The sequence below is a fragment of the Cebus imitator genome, unplaced genomic scaffold (assembly GCF_001604975.1).
Source record: "Cebus imitator isolate Cc_AM_T3 unplaced genomic scaffold, Cebus_imitator-1.0 Scaffold18, whole genome shotgun sequence".
Taxonomy (NCBI): domain Eukaryota; kingdom Metazoa; phylum Chordata; class Mammalia; order Primates; family Cebidae; genus Cebus; species Cebus imitator.
The window spans coordinates 2,222,939-2,240,890 of NW_016107333.1; the positions used below are offsets into that span (position 1 = coordinate 2,222,939).

Consider the following 17,952-nt stretch of genomic DNA (forward strand, 5'->3'; position numbering starts at 1 on the left):
GTTCCTGCTCACAGCCCCTCGTGCCATCCCCTCCTCAGAAGGCCCAGATGTTTTATTTATGGGCTGGTCTCTTTAGGAGGAGGCCGAGTCAGACATACATTTTGCTTCCTATTATTCATGAGCCTTAGGTAGAGGGAGGCCACAATGGCAGATAAGAGAAGCCTTCAATCAAATCTTGGTGAAATAAACCAATTAGAGAGATTACACCTCCCTAGTAACGTTAATTGTACAGACAGGAAATCACAGCCTTCCTGGCTGACTCTACTTCTGGCTCCAGGAGGCATCTTTCAGCATCTCCAGAAATCAATGGCAATCCCTGTCTGTCAGGTGAAGGGGCAGCACCACTGCCAGAGGAGCCCAGGGTTTCCTTCCAGGAGGACCCAAAGCCTTAGTTCTGAGATGCTCTTGCCAGTCCAGTTGCAAGGACTAGGAGTGTGCCCAGGGCCCTAGAAAAGACTGATCCTCCCACCCCTGGTCCCTGTCCAACACTCCTCTACCCACTGCACCCACTGCAGTCAACAAATGTCCATACAAATTCTCCAGGGGCCACCTACCTAAGTGGAAATCAGAATAAAACCTATTCATTCACACACTGTTTTATTTAACAGATATTAGGAGGTTCCTCTATGCCAGGCACTGTTCATAGCAATGAAAAAAACACACAGAGCTCCTGCCCTCAAGGATCTTAATTTAGTGAAGGGAAGAGCCTATAAGCAAACACAAGCATTAGTTAATATATTGGATGGTGATAAGTGCTATGGAGGAAAATGGGAAAGGTAGCACTGGTGGGAAGAAGAGCCCAGTGATATTGTGTGCATCATTCTCAGATATGTTTCCCCCCAAAAAAATTGATGTTTGAGCACAGTTGGAAGGAGTGAGAGAGCCAGCCAAGGAAGGACTCCAGGGACAGGGGCAGACCAGCCACAGGAAGACTTCAGGCGCAGGGGGCAGAGCCAGCCACAGGAGGATTCCAGGCACTGAGGGCAGGGCCAGCCATGGGAGGACTCCAGGGACAGGGGGCAGAGCCAGCCACAGGAAGATTACAGGCGCAGAGGGCAGAGCTAGTTATGGAAGGACTCCAGGCTCAGGGGACAGAGCCAGCCACAGAGGACTCCAGGCCCAGGTGCATGGGGCAGAGCCAGCCACAGGAGGATTCCAGGGACAGGGGGCAGAGCTAGTTACGGAAGTACTCCAGGCTCAGGGGACAGAGCCAGCCACAGAGGACTCCAGGAAGAGGGGACAGTATGCACAAACACCCAGCAGCAGAAAGGAGGCATGGTAAAGGCCCCTAGAGGGCTGAGGCAGAGTGACTGACACTCAGTTATGTGTGGCAACTTAATCAGTGTCTTTCTCTTCTGATGGGTTATGAGATCAAGGGAGGCAATATCTGTTTCATCATCTACCTTTTCCCCTCTCTATTGTACCTCCTGGCCCAGCACATTGCCTGCACATGGTATGTGCCCAATAAATACTTATTGATTTAATGAATTGTTAGCCAGCTAATGAGGAAAATGAATGCGTGGAAGGCTCCCTGTACCAAGGTGAAGGTTGGTGCAGATGTTGAATTAGAAAGAGGCTGGGACCTGGGCCTGGGAAAAGAGAGATGGGAGGTAAATGTCCTGAAACCTAAGCCAGGCCCTGGGCCAGGTGGCAGAGAGGTCTGTTACCCCATTTCCCTGGTTGTATCAGCATCTTGCCAGCCCTAGCCTTCCTGTAACAGAAAACAGCTGGCTAAGGAGAGAACAGCAGTGGTATTCTCTTTACCTGAGCAATTCCTGACATAAATCCTATAAAGTCACTCTGATGAACAGAGTTGATGAATCTATGTATTATCAAGTTGGTAGTTATACCACTACACGAGAAGTTGACAGTGCATGCGAGGATTGTGTGTGTGTGTGTGTGTGTGTGTGTGTGTGTGTATATATATATAAAGTATGCTTTAAAATGTAAATAAAGCAACTGTGAAATGCCATATGTAAGTATGAAGTTAGTAAAAATATAAAATAAAATGCTAATTTCAAATGCTGGCATGATGACTATGAAACTGTCATTAATTAGTAGTTGGCAGAGTATATATTGGTGACACTTATTCAGAAAATAACTTGGCAACTGATTTCCAAAACAAACAAAAAAAGAGTTCATACATTTAATTCAGTAATAACAATACTGGGAATGTACTCAGAGTAAAATACCTAAATATAGATAAATTATATATTTGAAAATACACATTCTGGGATGAATTATAATAGTGAGAAAACTTGCAAACAACCTAGCTATCCAAAAATAGAGATACAGTTAATTTAAATTAGGTGTGTGTGTGTGTATGTGTGTGTGTGTGTGCGTATAGTCACTGAAATTTTATGCAACAACTACAGTTAAAATAGTTTAGCTAAAATGGAAACATAGAAGCATGGCTTATAAAAGAAGCAGCTAAATAAGTGGATATTTAGCAACACGAATTATATTTCAAGTATATATTTGCATCTAGACAAAGACACAAAGTGAACAAGCAGAGATAAAAGTTGTCATTTTTTGGCAGATGGCAATACATATATTTAGGAAATGCAAGTCTGCTCTAAGTTAAGCACTGGCGTTACCAAGAGTTTCTCTCTTGACCTGCTATGAAGTAGAGATAAGGCCAGACACAGCATTAAGTAAAGAGGAGAAAGCTGAGGTACAAAGAGAGCAAGACACCTGCCCAGATCTCATTCAGAGCCCGTGCTGTGGTCATTGATTGTGCTGTGGTTCAAAATCAACTGAGGATTTTTCACTTTTTTATTTTAATAGATTTGGGGGTTAAAGTGGTTTTTGGTTGCATGGATGAATTGTGTAGTGGTGAAGTCTGAGATTTTAGTGCACCTGTCACCCAAGTAGCCCAATATGTAGTTTTTCATCCCTCACCTCCGTCCCACCCTCCCCCTTCTGAATCTCCAATGTTCATTATGGGTATGCCTTTTTTTACCCATAGCTTAGCTGCCACGTGTAAGTGAGATCATATGGTATTCAATTTTTCATTTCCGAGTTACTTCACTTTGCACTTTTTTAATACACATGTCCAGATCAGAATTTCTGTGATAATTTTGATGCAATGAGTCCAGAAAGTTTGCACTTTTAAACAGCTTCCCAGGTGATTTTGTCATCAGCTGGAGCTGGTAGCCACTAACAGGAGGCCCCAGAACCAGCAATAAAGACAGGAGTCAGGAAAATACTGGGTAGAAGAGGGTGGTTCCCTAGAAAAGGCCCCACCCTCAAGCCTGAAGACCCAAGTCCCTAAAAGAGGACAGGCATTTCTGTTTTTGCACCCAAAAATTTGCCTTTTGGCCTGCCACACCCACCCATCCTGCCGCCATATAAACCTGAGACCTTAGTGGACACACATACAAGAGGCTGAACATCAAGAGGAGCCACGAAGAGTAGCAGAGAGCAGCAGGTGGCATGGCAGAGGAGCTAAGGGGCACCTGAATGTTGAGAGGAGTTCAGCTGAGAAGATTATCTCCCCATCCCTCCACCTTCCAGCTCCCCATCAGTCTCACTGAGAGCCATCCCCACCACTCAAAACCTTGCACTCATCCTTCAAGCCCACGTGTGACTGATTCTTCCAGCACACTGGATAAGAACTTGGGATACAGAAGGCTGTCATCCTGATCCTCTTCCTTTGCAATAAGGCAGAGGGTCCATTGAGCTGATTAACACTCAACGCTGTCTGCAGATGGCAAAGGAAAGAGCTCTGTAACACTGGTGTTGTAGGCACTTACCCATAGACACTACCATGGAGCCAAGAGCCCAAAGCACTCACCCAGCCTCTGTACCTGCCCATCTGAAGGTTACCCCTAGGAGTTTGAGCTGTGGGGTGATGAAACAGGAGAGCCACACCCCTGCCATACATCCTAGGAGGGGAATCAGAGCTTGTATTCCCCTTGTAGTGGGGGGGGGGGGGGGGAGGGTCAGCAGTCAGCTTGAGTGTCCCTGGTGAAATTTTACCAAGGGTACCACTGATTGAGTAATTACTATGTGCTGAGCACTGTTCCCACTGCTTTGTATGGACTATTCTTATTAATTCTTCCAATTTTCTGACGAGGCAGGAATCACTTTCATCCCATTTTGCAGATGAGGAGAATGAGGCATACAGAAATACAGAAACATGCAGACCATAGACCCCTATGGTCACTTCACCTTGCGTAACTGGACCTTCCTTCAATATGGTCTTGGACACACTAGGAATGTGTCTCACATTCGTCACTTACTCTGGGGCCCCAAATACATAGGTCCATTCGATTCTGAGTGAGCAAAAAGAAAATAATTCACTCAATGGGCTAATCCAGAAGGGCACTTCTGCATTGGGAAAGGGCAGGCAGGGACTACAGACTTTGGGATGTGGGGGAAGAGTCCTCAGCTATGCAGAATTTATAACAGCCAGCATGACATGCCCTCCCTTACTTGACGTCTCTCTGCAGCTGAAGATTGATTACATGCAAACAGCTTTCGTAGCAATCGGCACATGTTTTAATAAAATCCAATGCAACCCAAGTCAGGCTAATTGTTTCAGAGCACAAGCCAGGTGTTCTTGCTGACCTAGTGGCCCCACAAAGCCTCTAAAGTGGGTTTGAGCTATATATGGCTTTTTGTCACACAAATTCTAGGATTCACTTGGCAAGTACAAGAGAGGGAGATTTCAATATTTCCAACCCAGTCAGTCAACTTCTTTAATGTAGGAAGTTACTCTTTTCTTCATTCATTAGGCTCATTCATTAGCAATAGAATGAGTATCTCTGAGTCTGGTACAGTGACTGTCATCAGGAAAGGAGGAGGATGTAACTAAACAGAGTCTCTGCCCTCTGGGGACTCACAGTCAAGCTGGAGGAGACAGGCACTAATTAAAGAATCACATGAAAACATATAATTATAGACGGTGGTAAGTGCTGATAAGTGCTACAAGCCTTCAGGAATCCTGACCCATTGGGAGGTCAGGAAAAGTTCTCAGAGGAAGAGTTTTCTGATGAGCTCTGAAGGATGATGTAGACATTGACCAGTGAAAGGAAGAGAAATAGCACAGTGTTTTCTAGAAATGTAACAGAAAACACATAGAAGACAAGGGAAGTGGAATTGGAAAGTTGGTGGGAACCCTATCACAAAGATGCCTCATTATTGTATATTTTCTAAAGCTCTTGATGGGCTTTAAGCTGGGAATGACATAATCAAATTTATATTTTGGAAAATATAGCTCTACCTGCTTTGTAGAGAATGGATTTGAAGTTGGAGGCAGGAGTGAAATTGAACGGAAATAGGAGGCTATTTCAACCATTCAGGATCAGGAGTTGGAAACCTGACCAGGTTGGGAACTGTGGATAGAGACAGAAGTCGATGGAGTTAAGAGGTAAATGGACTTAACATACTAGAACTTGGTAAATGAATTGGGGTAAGAAGAAGGAAGTATATAATCTCTAGGGATTATACACTAGGTTCTTCTAGGAATAAATATTTATTAAATTATCAATAGTCAGTTTTTATATGATTGAGAAACTTGGGGAGAAAGTCCCAGGACATTGACCTTCAAAAACTAGGACCCAAGAGTGATGCCTGATGTTTTTTAGAGTTCGTTCTATTTTCTGGTTAAGTGGATTGGGAGAGGAAAGGGGCGTGGAAGGGTTCCATACGAAAAGAGCCTTTCTACATCCCACAGGTCTGAGGAACAGAATGTGTCAGATTTTCTGCTGTGTGGGTGACTGGTTCTCCATTGAAAGCAAGGAAGGCTCAGAACTGAGCCCCTGGGCTAGATGTGAAATGTGCGGTCCAGTTGTGTCACTAACTTGCCTGTGACCTGAAGCAAGGAGATCATCGCCCAAAGGACTGTAACCATGCTCAGCACTGGGATATACCTCCTGACCAACTTTGAATCTGGTGCTACCAGCAAGAGGGCCAGCATGGGTATTTCCTGCCCAGGGTCCTCAAAAACACTTGAAAGTCAAGAGCTCCCTGTTCTGAAACTGACCCAAGGCGCTCTGGGGGATTGTAAAGAACGAGCAAACTACACAAACTCCAACATTGACAAGGCTGTAGAAAGCCAGGGAAGGTCAATTTGTGCTCCTGCTGCCCCCAAACAGAGGAAACTGTGACCCTGGCCTCAAAGGCCTCCGGGCTGCCTTGCAATCAGGGCTCTAGGGGCTGCTGCTCGGAATAAAAACTGGTCACAGTCTCTGAATCAAGCTTTCAAGTTCACATTTCCCCACACACTGGCAGCAATCACAATTGTTGAGAACAATGGAAACTGGGCTGGCTTGCCCTATAAAACAAAGCCCCAGGGAAAAGGCCATGTGAGAAATACAGCCATGTTTGCACCTGCAAACATACAGCCGGCTGCCCCCTCCCCTGCAGCTCCCCCAGGCCTCAGCAGGATGCTGGATGCATTCCAAGCCCAGGTCCCAGCAAAGGAATAGGAAGACCTCAGTCCTGGTCTTCAAATGTCATCACAGCTTGGTGCTGCCACCTTGAACATCAGGCATTTCTAAATAAGAGATATTTGTTTAAAAATGCAGATTGCTGGACATTTTAGGAAATCGCCCATTCCTGAGCCAGTTCTAGATTGGGGCCTAGGAATTTGCATTTTTAACAAGTCACCATGAGTCTGTGGGTCGTATCTCTGAGAAACACGTAGGAGGAGTCTGGATACTTTTTTTTTTTTAACCTTGTAGGGACCCCTCAGAGAATCTACTAAAAGCTACGAAAGTACTTTATGGAAATTTTTTACCAAACTTTGAGCAGTTTCAGGGTTGACAGACATGCTGACGCAGTCCTTGTATGTCCATGAAAGAGTGAATAATCGAAGGTGCAAGGCAAAAGGAGTAAGAGACAGGACCTGAAGCGGATGTCGCCACCATCCGGGATCAGAAGTGCATTGCTTTGAGCCCTGAGCTCCGCCCTTCTACCCTCTGTCACGTTGAGCGATTGGCTTCTGCAAAAGATTCTCTCCCTGGATGATACTTGAGTCAGGCTCCTCTGAATTCTCTTTCTGACTAGGCCCTGGTCCTCGGCTCTGACCTTAGTCTGGTGACTCTGCCCAGTTAGTCCAGTTTCAGCAGAATCTTGGTTGGTCAGTTTAGTGAAAATCTCTCATCCTTGGTAATCTAATTAAATTCTTTGTCCCCCACTCTGACCTGCCTTAAGCAAGAATCTTATCAAGTCAGTCTGGCCAGAATCCCCCATCCCTGGCATCTCTTGGTAATTTTCCACTTCCTGACCCCTTATATTGCTCCTTGGCTATAAATCTCCACTTACACTTGCTGGAGTCGGAGTTGAGCCCAGTCTGTCTCCCCTACTGTAAGACACCATTGCCGTGGTCCCTGTAACTCCCATCCCAGTCCCCCTACCTTGAATAGTCTTCCTTGAAATGTTTAACAAGTGTCATGTATAATTTTCTTCTTTGGCACATCCCACAACAAAAGAATGAAACAGCAAGAATATACTATTTAAAACAAAGGACCTGGCCCCTGTGAGCCCAGGGTTATGAATTTTGAAGGCTGGACACATAGGTATGCCTGTACTAAAGTGAGCAATGTAAGCACTGGAGGCCTCAAGGTTTGAGAAGGATGTTGTGGGATGTGTGCCATTCTGTGGGTTTAAGAGCTGCACAAGAGAACCATTATCCAGTGTTTGAAAGCAAGGGGATTACGGGTATCCATGCTGCATCTGGGTTCTGCCCTTTATTGGCTGTGTGACCCTAAACATGTTACTTTATCTCCTGAAGCCCCAGTTTCCCCTCATTGGTAAAATGCAAATGATAATACCTGGTTTACAGGGGTTTGTGAACATAAAATAAGATAATGAGATTAAAGCATTTAGCATAGTGCCTAGTGCATGGTAAGGACTCAATAAACTGTGGTTATCAAAGTTACCATCACTGTTCATTTTCTTGAAATTCAGACTTCCCGGGCCTCTTCCCATTAAAAAAAAAAAGTAAAAAAGACTCCTTATCTGTTTTTGGTATCCTACAAAGCACTTTATACTTAATAGAACGAAAATAAGGTTTTAATAGATGTTGGAAGGTAGAGAGAGCAGGAAGAAACAAGGGAAGGAATAAAAGTCAGAGAAATAGAAAGAAAATGAGTGAATGTATGACTAAATGAATGAGTGAATGAATGAATGGCAAGCATTTAGGGAGCTGATTCAGGATCATCGTTTTGGGCATCATGCTATAAATTCTTCAGCCTCACCATTCCAGATCAGAATTAGATTTTCTAAGCAGAGCCAAGTTTACTTGTCTCAGGTCTTTCATTTGACAAGTGCGTGCACAGAGCTCACTGAGCCTAGCCGGCTGGTTCAGAATGCTATCCACTGTATTTCAAGCTAAGTTGCCTCAGCCACCATGGAGCCTGCCTGTCTCAGTTTCCTGCCATTGACAATTAAGTGGGCACTGTTAATTAAATTATCATCTCACCTAATTAAGAGTCAGATAATTGTGATTTTCATGAACTTGAGTTGTTTTTGGGTAAGACAAAAGCAGTCGCTGGAGCAGCAACCTTCCTGCTATATTGCTAATCTAATTCAATTGTATCTTTTGGAGTGGATAATAACAATAATACTGATACTCCGGACCATTCTTTTAAGTCTGTGGAGTGCATTTAACATAGGAGTGGGAATTAGTTACCCAGAACCTATTTGGTTGGGATGGGGGAGGTGTCCAGAGGTCCAAATGTAAGGATTTAAGGCTTCTTTAAAAAACAAATTCCTAGACCAGCATGGTGGCTCATGCCTATAACATTTTGGGAGGCTGAGGCGGGTGGATCACTTGAGATCTGGAGTTTGAGACCAGCCTGGCCAACATGATAACAACCCATCTCTACTAAAAATACAAAAATCAGCCAGGCATGGTGGTGCATGACTGTAGTCCCAGCTACTCGGGAAGCTGAGACAGGAGGATCACCTGAGCCCAGAAGTTGGAGGTTGCAGTGAGCCAAGATCATACCACTTCACTGGGTGACAGAGCAAAACTTATCTCAAAAATAAAACAAAACAAAATGTCTGATTTCCCACCAATGCATAGTGTCCTCCAACCAAATCCAAATTGAGTCATATTATAAATGCCAAGGTAAATACATCAAGTCCTGGGTCTATGGATTCAGCTAATGTCAGATGTCCATGCCAAAAGCTCAAACAGGCTTCCCTATCAGGAATGACAGTGAAGACCAATTGGAGTTATTTGAAGTTAGAGTGGAAGAATGTTTTAATGCAAGGGTAGGCAAATGTTCTGTAAAGAGCCAGAGACTAAATATTTTAGGCTTTAGAGCTATAAGATCTGCTCAGCTTTCTCTGCTGTTGAAATGCAGCTTAAAGTAAATGGATGTGGTTCTGTTCCAATAAACCTTTATTTAACAAACAGGCAGTAGATTGAATTTGGTGCCCAGAGGTCATAGTTTAAGGGGAGATAATTTCCCTTAGACAAGATTCTTTTGCACATAGATATGAAACAACAGCTGGTACTTAGTTAATGAATAGACTGAACTGACTTGTTATTTTCTATCAATGTTAAACACATATTAGATTCTGAAGGTCTATTCCTTTTCATTTTAAAGTTTAAAAATATGGCTCATGCCTGTAATCCCAGCACTTTGGGAGGCTGAGCCAAGAGGATCAGTTAAGCCCAGGAGTTTGAGACTAGCCTGGACAAAATAGGGAGATCCTATTTCTACAGGAAAAAAAATATTAATAATCAGCCGGATGTGGTGGCATGCACCTGTAGTCCCAGTTACTAAGGAAGCTGAGGTGGGAGGGTAGCTTAAGCCCAGAAGGTTGAGGCTGCAGTGAGCTGTGATCACACCACTGCACTCCAGCCTGGGCAACAGAGTAAGATCCTGTCTCAAGAAAAAAAATTTCAAAAATGAAAACATTACAGAAAAATTAAAAGGCAGACATGAGAAAGGCTTTCATAAGAACAAACACAAATATAATTACCATTTTGGCATATTTCCTTCCAGCCAAGTTTCAGTGGACACTTTACAATGTCATCATAGTAAACAATTTTTAAAAACTTCTTCCCTTGACTTAGCATATTAAAGCATTTCCGTATTACTACATGATGTTCAACATCACTGCCTTAAGTAGCTGTGTGATATTCTTTTCTTATGAATATACTATAATTGTTTACTAAGTCATTCTTCTGTTGTTGGATATATTGATTGCTTTCAGTTCTTGTATCATTTTGACATCATTGTAGCAACAGCTCTGTCTATATTTTTGGGTTGTTTTCAGGATGGTTTTCCTAAAGTTCAATTATTGAGCCAAAGAACACAAACATCTTATAAATATGAATGAAAATGACAAATTATTTTCAAAGGTATCTGCTAATATAATCTGTAAATGGAAGTAGTCTAAGACTGTAATCCCAAATTAGGTAAATATTGTCATAAATATGCTTCTCTTTAGTAGTCTTGAACATATTCACCATTAGATCTGGCCTTATCCAACTCAGAGAGGTCAGTAAACTTTCCGGAGGATTGATAAATTCCACTTTTACCTGAAACCCACCTTATGCCAAATCCAGTCCACAGATGTTTTCTGAGTGTTGACTGGTTACGACAAGTCTTATCTCTGGTGTACCTCTCCAGTCTCAGAGAGAAACTGGAGAGGTACAGTCAAGGAGATGACCCTACCAGGTGGAGTCAGGAGTGACCTTCCTAATCCGAAACTGAATTTAGGAAGAGTTTGGCAGGGAGAGAAAAGGGCAAGAAAAAGTGCTAGGCGTTACTTCCTCAGCCTCATTCTAGATAGTATGGAACACTAAAATACAAACACCACATGTTCTGAATCAAAATTCAAATGTGAGAGTTGTAATAGCTTCCTATGGCTGTTGTAACAAAGTACAGGAAGTCTTCATTATATATTGTTGATAGGTTCTTGGAAACTGTAAAATCAACTTAAAATCAAACCAATTTTACCACAGCCTGATTGATGTAAACAAGAGTCAGGTTCCCAGGTCGTATTTCTGGTCACAAAAAGTCAACAAATTTCAAACTGAAGACCCAAAACACTTCTAATATTAAACATTAAAGTAAATGTGAGCTTTATATACATTTACTAAAGATTGATGAAAATAAGTAAGATAATTATTTACCAGGTTTTTGGTAAATCAATGATGGTGGTCATCATGGTGATAGATTAAGGAATAAATGTTTGCAAAGCAAAAACTGCAAGGGGTGCCTCCTAACACCACACAGTTCAAAAACAATCAAGATCTGGAGGGCTCGTTGAGTCCTTTTCTATTGAATCATTTATTGCCATGCATCTGGATGATTACCATAGACTTTACAAATTTTTATTTTACAATAATCTGTGTTCACGTATTCATTCCTTTTCCGACCCACTTATTTCAGTTCAAGGTCACGGGTGGCCAGAGCCTTTCCTGGAAGCTCTCAGCACAAAGCAGAAACCCAGCCTGGCCAGGGCACCATCACATCGCAGGGTGCACTTGCACACATACACTCACTCAGAATGAGATCACGTAGACTATGCCAATTCACCTAACAGGCACAGTGTTGGGAAGTGGGAGGAAATCAGAGTGCCTGGAGAAAACCAACACACACCTGGGGAGAGCATGCAATGTGGACTCAGCTAGGAATCTAGTTTTTTCTCATCGTTTTAACAAAACAACATTGAACAAAAGGACATTATTTGAGGACTTGCTGTACTACAAACTAGGTGACTTAAAACAGCAGAAATTTATTATCTCACAGTTCAGATGGCAAGAGGTCTGAAATTGAGGTGTCAATAGGGATGAATCTGAAGGCTTTAGGGAAGAATGATTCCTTGTCTCTTCTAGCTTCTGGTGGTTGCCTGCAGTCTTTGGCATTACTTGTTTACAGCCTCACCACTCCAATTTCTGCCTCCATCTTCACATGAGCTTCTCTTCTCAATGACTGGGTCTCTGTATCTTTGTGTTTTTACCTGGTTTTATAAGGATATCAGCTACTGGATTTAGGACCACCCTAATGCAGTAGAGCCACATCTTAATTTGATTACATCTGCAAAGACCCTATTTCCTAGTAAGACCACATTCCCAGGTATGGGGGTTTAAGATTCAGACATTTATTTGGAGAAGACACAACTCAACTGGGGCAACAGGAAAAACGTGTATAATCAAGACTCTCCTGGGAAATCAGGAGATCCAGCTACTGTATCTTTGCAGTTGCCAGCTTTAACCAAAGCTCAAGCTTATAACTCAAGAAGGGTCGGTCAATATGCCTACCAGAGGGAGGTTTGGTTTAAGCATTTGCATCTTCTGCAGTGCCTTCTCTGACTTCTCCCTACTTTGCGTGTGTTCTCTATAGTAGAAGGCAAAGCCCTGAACTGTCATGATATCATGTACATCTGTGTCTCCAACAGATCAGGAAGTCCCTGAGGACAGAGGGTGGGCATTTTCATCTTTGCCAAGCCCAGGAGCAAGCAAATAGTAGGCACATGGTAAACATGTATTAGATCCGTAGATGAGTGGTCAAGACTGTCCATTTTGAAGCATCAGTTTGAATTCGTTCTTATCTGCCTTTGCATCTTATCAGTACAAGCGCAACCCCAAATCAGAGAATTAAGTTCATTAATATTCATTATTCCAGCACCCCCACCACCATCCTTTTGTTTTCTGCAATAGCTTCTTAGCCTGCAGTCAAATGAGCTCAAGGAAAATGATGTGACTTGGCTTTGGAAATATATTCCTCTGGCTGCCAGAATGGATTTAGCAGACTCCGAGCTCAGTTCGTCACTCTTTCTACGACTGCCTCTGTGCACACAAAGGGCTTTGACAGTCCCTGAGTTATGAGGGGCCATTCCAAGGCTGTGATGGATTTGATTGTTTTATGCACTGACTTAAGATCTCATTTCCTGCCACATTCACAAGTGCTTTCTGGGCTGCTGCAGGGAACCCCTGGTGTTGGTTTTATACTTCCTTTACCACCATCCAGCTCAGAGTTCTGAGTTTTCTACTGGAGCAAAAGCTTCAAAAAGATCAAATGATTTAAGAGTTGCCATAGGTAGGTGCTGCACTGCTCAGCCAACCTTCCTATATTTTTTTCTTACTCTTGATTTTTGGGTTGAATCTCACTGAAATATTCTGCAAAAGATGTGAAATTGAGGAATAGGCAACTTTACTAGGCATAACAAGCTGAAATCCACAAACCACTGCAGATCAGTTTGCAAAAGGAAAATAACCTTCTCTGCTGGTGTACCATTTGAAGAAGGCAAATTCTTTGTAGTGGTCCTAATCTTTGGGGAATTGTTTGATTGTTTATATGACTGTTTCAGCATCTATCATATATTTCACCATCATGTAGGTAATCACTGTAATCAGTTTGGTAAAAGCAACACTTTCACCCAATTCAGAATTAATCACATGTATCTGCATCCAAATGATACCTCTCTTCTTAGCTGAAGTGTCTGAGTCAGCTTTGCTTACTGCTGAATTCATGAAACTGAGTTCAGGCCCTGGCCATAGTGATTTTTCTACATATACTTTGAGAAGAAATGGTTAGTGTCCCTAACTATAGAGGTTAGCCACCGAAAGGAGAGAAAAGTTGAGAAGGCAAGGATGGGTGTCATGGAGTCATTCTCACAGTGGGGTCCCCAGAACAGCAGCATTGGTATCACGTGGGAATTTATTAGAAATGCAAAGTCTTAGTCCATGCCAAACCTAGTGAATCAGAAATTCTGGGGGCCAGGGCTCAGCCATGTGGGTGTTAATACACCTAAGTTTGAGAACTCCCAGTAGATGAAGATGTACACAAGGATGCAAGTCCATGTGCTGAGAGGAAGGAAGGTAGCTCTTAAATCTGCTTTAACAGCCTTGAGATAAGAGGATGCAAAATGTGCCATGGACATGAAGTTTTAGAACACACAGATGAGCTCTGATAGAGATGTGGGGACATACCATTCCACCTAGCATCCAGAGAAAAACAGCATTTTTTTTCTTTCTTTTTTTTTTTTTGAGATGGAGTGCAGTGGCATGATCTCAGCTCACTGCAACCTCCACCTCCCAGTACAATCAATTCTCCTGCCTCTGCCTCCTGGGTAGCTGGGACTACAGGTGCCCACTACAACGCGCGGCTTATTTTTTGTATTTCAGTAGAGACAAGGTTTCACCATGTTGGCCAGGATGGTCTCCATTGCCTGACCTCGTGATCTGCCCACCTTGGCCTCCCAAAGTGCTGGAATTACAGGCGTGGGCCACCATGCCTGGCCAAAAACATAGCTTTTAAGTGTCGCAAACATGATGAATCTATGAAAAGTAGAAAAAATATTGTGTAAAATAAGAGTTACGGGTCCACTTGTTTTGGGGTTATGGTAACAATTATTTTTATTCATCAATGGAAAACATTGAAACATCACCTACAACCCCATACAAAACCTTTTCCTACTCCTTCCATCACATTCCTTCTCTCCCCACCCCAAATAACCTTCATAGTCTGACAGTGGTGGTTGCTGGGAAAGAACTGAAAGAAAACAAGTAAATAATCTCAAAGTCCAAGACTTTGGTGAGATTGGAATGCACATTTATAAAGACAACCATTAACACACACGTGTGATTGTTCTTCAGGAGAACTTAGAGACAAGGGAATAGGAGCAGAGAGAGAACTGGCTGGGCTGGTTCAGAGCTGGAGATTGACAGGGTGGGTATGTGCAGCAGGCAAGACTCCAGGCCAGAGAGGGGAAGGAGATGGATGAGATGCTGAGATGATCTGGTCACAGACCTAGGCTAAGTGTTATTTGAACCAGAGGAGGAGATGGATGCCCTGGGAATTAGAGAAGAAACCTGGTACCAGGGCTCTCCAAAATTTGAAGTACGTGTTATCTGAGCCTGGGGAAGCACTGGCAGGGAGGTCAGAGCCGGTCCACCTGAGTGCATTCTCTATGACTTCCTTCAAAATGTGTTCCAGAGTCATTTACTGTGTGTCTCTTTGATGCCAGGCCCTGTGTCAGCAACTGACAAATATACTGCTGTATCACTTACCAATAGTGTGGCTAGTTTAGCTGTCTTACCAAGACAGAGTTAGCTTGTAGTCAACTCTCTCTACACCCGGGAGAACTTCATGATAGCTTCTGACAGCCTTAGTGTCTCTCACTAGTGCTGATTACCAGGAAAGATGCTGAAATGGAAAAACATCTTCCCCTGGCCTGGTCTGGGTAGCTGGTAATGCCCCACCTGGGCCTCTCTTGGTCACAGTGGCATGCCCCAGCTTGCCTGTATTTAGCTTGTACCTGCATTTGGTGATTCCTGAGCTCTGGTATTGTGCCCAAGAAGAATGGGGATATGCTGGACATTGAGGGATGAGGAGGGCAGAGAAGAAATTTATTGAGTGACAGAACAGCTCTCAGTGGAGAGGAGATGTGGGGCAGGGGTGGGAGTGGTTGCCCACCCCAAAAGTAGGTTGGTTCTCTCTTCTCTGTATAGCTGGGTCCAGGGCTTTATGGGCTCAGAAGAGGGATGAGATAGGCAATAGGTAGTACTGAAAAGGCAACCTTCCATTGGTTAAAAGGCATTCTTCAGAATCATTCAGGGAAGAGCAGGCAAACAGGAACAGAAGTCCTTGCTCTGGGTTGCAGGTTTCCTCCAGGACCAGCAATCCAGTCTTTTAGCCTTCAGGCTGTTTTTTTGTCTTGAAGGTGGAGTTTCACTGGAGACCCACCCCGACCTGCGTAGGCATTTGGCTGCCTCCTGTAGCCATCATTATCCTTAATAAGGAAAAGATAATCACACACAATCTCTAAGCTACAGCTGTCCACACTTCACAGACCCCCATCCCTACTCCCCATCCCCTTCATTGCCTACCCCTCCCCCCCACCCAGCTCTTTGCTCTGCCTGGTCTATAGAAATGTCCTCCTCTTTCCAAGTCACATCCAGGACCAGGTGCCCTGGAGGGAGGAGCAGCACAAACTTTTCTGTGCTCAGGAGTGTGGCTGAGAGAATGAGTCAGGACATTTCTAGAATAAGTTCTAACCAGCTCCAGCCATCCCCCTAGGAAGAAGGTCTGGGGAAGGCTGCCCACAGTCATATCCTCAGCACACCTTTAAATTGCCAGGGCAAACGCACTGTGACAATGAGCTCAGAGGCTTAGGGGTCCTTTCAGTCTCTGCACTTCGAGACCCTCATCCAATCCAACCTCTCTTCACATTGGCTGCCTAAGTTCTTCTTTTGGCTTATTACTCCTACTTAAGACCTTGGAACAGCTCTAAGGCTATTTCTCCATTTACTTATCTGTAAAATGGGGCTTGCCTAATGGCACACATCATAGATTCTATCATGGATCACAGATTCTAAGTTGTAAGAAATAGGTAAGTGGTATGTACACAAGGTTAAAAGCACTCCCCTCCTCCCCCTACCACCCCCACCACTCACACACAAAGCATTCGGTAGCATATAGTTACTGATTTTGCCCATCAAGACTTGGTGGTGCACTTTTGAGCTTCCTGCTTCATGATGTACACAGCAATACCGTAAGGAATTGTTTCTAGAAACTGGCCTGGGTCTCAATTATGTACAACTGTTATCCTCTAAGGTAAAGCATCCTTGATTTCTGGGGCATTACTGGTGATGCTCCCCCGCCCCCACTTCTATCTCTGTTCATGAAAGAAGATGGTTCTCCTAAGAATAAGAAAAGAAGGCTTCACAGAAATGTTTCCTTTGGAGCTGAATGCTTAGTGGAAAATTGTGGGAGGCAATTCCAGGTAGAGCAAACAGACTGTGTGGAGTGTTCTGAATAGCTGGGAAAGTGGATACTTGAACACGGGAGTGATAGGATGAGACCAAAACACTGGAATGTAGGGTAGCCTGGGATGCACAGAGAGGACAGGCTTTGGGCCATGAGAGCCAATGAATGGTGAATATATGCAAGAGGGAATTAGATTCGAACAAACACCATTCCTGCACTTAGGTATTGTCAGCAAATCAAAAAGCTACATTGTATTTAAGTATGTATTTTCATTGTTTTCCTCTGATCCTTTATAGCCACCCAGAAGTCTACAGTCCAGCTGACCTAAGCCAAATAGCTTCCTGAAGACACAAGTCCTGAGGTCACTCCGACAGGCCCCACCATGAGCTTGGGTGTCACCTCCTTCCAAGGCTTATTCTGATCCCCTGGAGCATACATTTTCATGAAGAAATGTGTAGTCTGCCAACTTCATTGTCATTTATCCCTGGACAATTTGTTAACTTCAAGAATCCTTGAGTGCCAACCTGGATGTCTTTATAATTGCTTTCTCTGTCAGAGCCTGTGTGAAAAATGTCACCGGTAGAATGAAGTCAGAAAGCGAAGTTGCAGCGTGTTCCTCACAAAGGTGACAACGACTGAAAGCATTACTTGCTTTCAGGACAGTTTTGAGAACGTTTCCAGCTCCTGAAAGAAAAGACGTTTGTAAAATTGGAAAAGCTAGCCTGCTGACATTGACAGCGAATTCATAATGCACATGTTAATCTACAGAGAGAAGCAGGCTCACGCGCCTCAGAGGAAAGCTCAGGCACCAGCTAGAAAATGCTTTAATCAAAGGCAGGAAAGTTGGAAGCCTTTACAAATCATAAAAACATGTTGTTTTTTTAATCTCTTGAATATACAAATGTAAATAAAATGAGCAACAAAGATCTCTTTCAACTAGCAAACCCCGCTACCTAATTCTACATTGGGGGGCAAATCCTTTTTGAGGGAGGTAGAGATTCAGTTTCATATTCTATATAGAGAGAATTGATATAAGTTATTCTGAAGACCCCACTAGTCTATGTCTGCTACAGAGATTACCTGCATTTATAGTTATCATCTCTTAAGAAGATCATTTTAGTGCAAACCCCCAATGCTACTTGAATAACCTTGGTGGTGGGGTCCTCACCATCTTCTAAAATAGGAGTTGACCAAGTACAGTCCATAAGCCAAACCCTGCCCTTGCCTGTTTTTGTAAGCTAAGTTTTACTAGCTCCCAGCCACATTA

The 17,952-nt window shown here is 43.4% G+C and overlaps 1 long non-coding RNA gene across 1 annotated transcript; it reads left to right on the forward strand.

Moving 5' to 3' along the window:
• Positions 1-1,075: 1,075 nt before the first annotated feature.
• LOC108291300 lies at positions 1,076-17,617 on the forward strand. Its single transcript, XR_001819845.2, has 2 exons — positions 1,076-1,453; positions 16,982-17,617. It is a non-coding gene; the product is annotated as an uncharacterized LOC108291300 (long non-coding RNA).
• Positions 17,618-17,952: the final 335 nt, after the last annotated feature.